Source organism: Xenia sp. Carnegie-2017, unplaced genomic scaffold (assembly GCF_021976095.1).
Source record: "Xenia sp. Carnegie-2017 unplaced genomic scaffold, XeniaSp_v1 HiC_scaffold_153, whole genome shotgun sequence".
Lineage (NCBI taxonomy): Eukaryota > Metazoa > Cnidaria > Anthozoa > Malacalcyonacea > Xeniidae > Xenia > Xenia sp. Carnegie-2017.
This window is the reverse complement of record NW_025813462.1, coordinates 4,883-10,711: the sequence shown is the minus strand read 5'-3', so window position 1 is coordinate 10,711 and position 5,829 is coordinate 4,883. Positions and strand designations below refer to the sequence as shown.

The 5,829-nt window shown below is 34.4% G+C and overlaps 1 long non-coding RNA gene across 3 annotated transcripts; it reads left to right on the top strand.

Annotated features, from left to right (window-relative positions):
- The first annotated feature begins 226 nt into the window (after positions 1–226).
- LOC124435785 lies at positions 227–5,556 on the top strand. Of its 3 annotated transcripts, none has more exons than XR_006945156.1 (6): positions 227–243; positions 312–393; positions 740–787; positions 862–930; positions 4,869–5,005; positions 5,335–5,556. It is a non-coding gene; the product is annotated as an uncharacterized LOC124435785 (long non-coding RNA). The 3 variants fall into 3 exon arrangements; XR_006945154.1 differs by having other exon boundaries at positions 5,287–5,556; XR_006945155.1 differs by having other exon boundaries at positions 5,281–5,556.
- Positions 5,557–5,829: the final 273 nt, after the last annotated feature.

Genomic DNA, 5,829 nt, shown 5'->3' with positions numbered 1-5,829 from the left:
CTTCATTCAGTGTTGTGATAGAGATACATTAAATGCATAATTTTTTTTCCTTGTTAGGGATTTGTTTCGGCTTTGAAAGACGGCTATGGCTTCATTCAGTGTTGTGATAGAGATACATTAAATGCATGATTTTTTTTTCCTTGTTAGGGATTTGTTTCGGCTTTGAAAGATGGCTATAGCTTTATTCAATGTTGCGATAGGGATACAAGATTATTCTTTCATTTCAACGAGTTGATTGATGCGGTGAGTTTTGTTATTATGGCAATCGTAAGCAAAAAACCTTTCAAATCAACCTCTTCTAACTACGTTAGAACATCGTTTGCTACGTAAAGCTCGATATGTGCCAGTGAAAGTATGTCAAGATAAATCGATGGAGAAAGTAGCTTTGCTGATGTTAGTTTAAAGTATCGTTAAATGTTTTTAGATGAAGATCGTCCAGGCTTGGTGAAGTTCTGAGAAGGACTGTTGGTGTTGTTGTTGACTGTCATCCGTATAACCAGAGTATTGACAACCTTCGCTGTAGGCTTCACTCTTAAGATGACTACCGCTTAGGTTGTCCAAACGTCAGTCAACAACAACAATCCTTCTCAAGATTTCCATAAAGTGGACGATCTACATCTACACACATGCAAAGGTACTCCCGGGCTCAAATCATTTAATTTAAAGCCTTATCAGTTAGTGCATGATCGTCTCAAAATTATTGCTTGTCGTGATGTAGTTGCTGTTTTATTTTCCATAGGAACAAGAAATCAACTTTTCAGATGAAGTGGAGTTCAGTGTAGTCGAGGTTCGTAAAAAAAGATGCATTTTGAGATTTTTTGTCCACTGACTGATTTCTACAACTTTAAAACTCGTTTACAGGATCACGTGTCCGGAAGGCTGAATGCGATTCGTGTGAGAATCTTACCACGGGGAAACATAACTCTCCAGGTATAGTCACCATAGTGTATCAACCAATCTTATAGTCACCATGGTTTATCAACCAATCATATAGTCACCATAGTGTATTAATGAATCATATAGTCACCATAGTGTATCAACCAATCATATAGTCACCATAGTGTATCAACCAATCATATAGTCACCATAGTGTATCAACCAATCATATAATCACCATAGTGTATCAACCAATCATATAGTCACCATAGTGTATCAACCAATCATATAGTCACCATAGTGTATCAACCAATCATATAGTCACCATAGTGTATCAACCAATCATATAGTCACCATAGTGTATCAACCAATCATATAGTCACCATAGTGTATCAACCAATCATATAGTCACCATAGTGTATCAACCAATCATATAGTCACCATAGTGTATCAACCAATCATATAGTCACCATAGTGTATCAACCAATCATATAGTCACCATAGTGTATCAACCAATCATATAGTCACCATAGTGTATCAACCAATCATATAGTCACCATAGTGTATCAATGAATCATATAGTCACCATAGTGTATCAACCAATCATATAGTCACCATAGTGTATCAATGAATCATATAGTCACCATAGTGTATCAACCAATCATATAGTCACCATAGTGTATCAACCAATCATATAGTCACCATAGTGTATCAACCAATCATATAGTCACCATAGTGTATCAACCAATCATATAGTCACCATAGTGTATCAACCAATCATATAGTCACCATAGTGTATCAATGAATCATATAGTCACCATAGTGTATCAACCAATCATATATTCACCATAGTGTATCAACCAATCATATAGTCACCATGGTGTATCAACCAATCATATAGTCACCATAGTGTATCAACCAATCATATAGTCACCATAGTGTATCAACCAATCATATAGTCACCATAGTGTATCAACCAATCATATAGTCACCATAGTGTATCAACCAATCATATAGTCACCATAGTGTATCAACCAATCATATAGTCACCATAGTGTATCAACCAATCATATAGTCACCATAGTGTATCAACCAATCATATAGTCACCATAGTGTATCAACCAATCATATAGTCACCATAGTGTATCAACCAATCATATAGTCACCATAGTGTATCAACCAATCATATAGTCACCATAGTGTATCAACCAATCATATAGTCACCATAGTGTATCAATGAATCATATAGTCACCATAGTGTATCAACCAATCATATAGTCACCATAGTGTATCAACCAATCATATAGTCACCATAGTGTATCAACCAATCATATAGTCACCATAGTGTATCAACCAATCATATAGTCACCATAGTGTATCAACCAATCATATAGTCACCATAGTGTATCAACCAATCATATAGTCACCATAGTGTATCAACCAATCATATAGTCACCATAGTGTATCAATGAATCATATAGTCACCATAGTGTATCAACCAATCATATAGTCACCATAGTGTATCAATGAATCATATAGTCACCATAGTGTATCAACCAATCATATAGTCACCATAGTGTATCAACCAATCATATAGTCACCATAGTGTATCAACCAATCATATAGTCACCATAGTGTATCAACCAATCATATAGTCACCATAGTGTATCAACCAATCATATAGTCACCATAGTGTATCAACCAATCATATAGTCACCATAGTGTATCAACCAATCATATAGTCACCATAGTGTATCAATGAATCATATAGTCACCATAGTGTATCAACCAATCATATATTCACCATAGTGTATCAATTAATCATATAGTCACCATAGTGTATCAACCAATCATATAGTCACCATAGTGTATCAATGAATCATATAGTCACCATAGTGTATCAACCAATCATATAGTCACCATAGTGTATCAACCAATCATATAGTCACCATAGTGTATCAACCAATCATATAGTCACCATAGTGTCAACCAATCATATAGTCACCATAGTGTATCAACCAATCATATAGTCACCATAGTGTATCAACCAATCATATAGTCACCATAGTGTATCAACCAATCATATAGTCACCATAGTGTATCAACCAATCATATAGTCACCATAGTGTATCAACCAATCATATAGTCACCATAGTGTATCAACCAATCATATAGTCACCATAGTGTATCAACCAATCATATAGTCACCATAGTGTATCAACCAATCATAGTCACCATAGTGTATCAACCAATCATATAGTCACCATAGTGTATCAACCAATCATATAGTCACCATAGTGTATCAACCAATCATATAGTCACCATAGTGTATCAACCAATCATATAGTCACCATAGTGTATCAACCAATCATATAGTCACCATAGTGTATCAACCAATCATATAGTCACCATAGTGTATCAACCAATCATATAGTCACCATAGTGTATCAACCAATCATATAGTCACCATAGTGTATCAACCAATCATATAGTCACCATAGTGTATCAACCAATCATATAGTCACCATAGTGTATCAACCAATCATATAGTCACCATAGTGTATCAACCAATCATAGTCACCATAGTGTATCAACCAATCATATAGTCACCATAGTGTATCAACGAATCATATAGTCACCATAGTGTATCAACCAATCATATAGTCACCATAGTGTATCAACCAATCATATAGTCACCATAGTGTATCAACCAATCATATAGTCACCATAGTGTATCAACCAATCATATAGTCACCATAGTGTATCAACCAATCATATAGTCACCATAGTGTATCAACCAATCATATAGTCACCATAGTGTATCAACCAATCATATAGTCACCATAGTGTATCAACCAATCATATAGTCACCATAGTGTATCAACCAATCATATAGTCACCATAGTGTATCAACCAATCATATAGTCACCATAGTGTATCAACCAATCATATAGTCACCATAGTGTATCAACCAATCATATAGTCACCATAGTGTATCAACCAATCATATAGTCACCATAGTGTATCAACCAATCATATAGTCACCATAGTGTATCAACCAATCATATAGTCACCATAGTTTATCAACCGTATAACCAGAGTATTGACAATCTTCGCTGTAGGCTTCACTATGATCATTTGACGGCTACTAAAATTTTCAAAAATATAGGAAGTTGAATTTTTCGAGAAATTATTAGGCGTTTTCTGAAATTTAGCGTACTATAAAAGAATATAATTAAACATAAAATTTATTTCCTTTTAACTATAAGAGTGAACGAGAGTGAATGATTCTGAACAGTATTTGAAAACAATTTGGAACATAACATCAAATTTTTAGAATAAGGATGAAGTCAATATTTGAAATAGGATAACGGCTGTAATACTTTTATCTAAATACATTAAATAAGAAATAAAGTTAAATTACAAACAAACAGTGGCGTAGCATGCTCAGTAATTTATTTTTCTTGGGGGGAGGGAATTTTCATACATTCATAATTTTGGAGTCAGTGGAATATGTATGAATATGTACACACTGTCATCTCATTAATTTACCTGACGTAAGAAACAAGAAGTTTTAGTGGATGGAGTTTACTTTCTTACCAACTATGTTAGTGGTAGTAAAATGTTGCTGTTCTTGTCCTTTCCTATTTTCGCTTATTATCCCCATTATAATATTCATTATAAAATCATCCAAAATTATCGAATTAATTGAATTTTCTGATGATTTGATTGCAAGAGTGCTAGGAGCATTGTGTTTTGCTGTAGACTAGAGATCAACAAAAAAGAAGAAATGGGTTGGAAGCAACGACACAAGATTTTACAAAACAAGAAAAATTCATGTGATCGAAAACATATCCTCTCTTATAGTTTTTGTCAGCCCTCTCCTTGTTTTTCAACACTGGCAGGAACACCCACCGAAAGATTGATCTAGGTAGTCGGTACCAAACTTTTTCCACCTTTCTTAACGTCTATTTTCTTTCTTCCCCTTTTAGGAAAAAGTCTCAAACCTCAGAGATTGGATGTTGTGTGTTCATTAAAGTGTTATAGCTGTACGTATTGTATGTGGGTCAAATCACACGTCATTTACACATCGGATTTTCGTAGCATATGAGAATATATCCATTTGAAGGTAACCAAACGTCACGCCTTGCGTTATCGAGCATTTTTGCTAACATAAACATATCTGGAGATACCCCAACATGGACGACTTTGAAAGAATTTCCTCTTCTCACGATTCATACAAACTCCCTTAATGAGAACCTCATTATCAATAGCTACAAGTCTTCACTTATCGACAGTATAGTAAAAATACAGTAGAGCAAGTCCATTGAATTTTTGTGCTACGTATATCTCATTGCGCGTATGATTACTATATTGGAAGCTAGTAAATTGACTTTTTTTGAGTAATAGGAGTGCTGAGCTGGCTAACGGCAGTCTGTTATCTAATTATATGTACAGCAGAAAGTTTCTCAGCAAAGTGGACCTTTGGTATGTTTCCTTTACTATGACTTAACATCTGTCCAAGGCAGTTCTATTCAACTCTTTTAATTTCACTATATTTTGCTTCCTAACTTCGTAATTTATATAATCTATTTGACACCGTCTCATTTTGTATTCTAACACCTTATGTAAATATGATTATTTCTCATAACATCCTATTAAGCATGCAATGCTACCCAACCTTCCGATTTGTTAAATACGGCCCTATAATGCAGCGGATGTTGAGTTTTATTTTATGTTTTTCTACGTGTTTCTGTGCACCTGTTCACTTCAGAATTGTTTTATTATTGATGAGGAATATTTACTCTAAACGTCCCTAATGAATATTTTGATGAGAAAATACGTCAGTAAACGTCCTGTGATAACAAGAGGCCACCATGTTATTACATAGTTAAATGTTGTTAATGACTTAATGTTGACAATGACCATATACAGTCTCTCAGATCTATAACA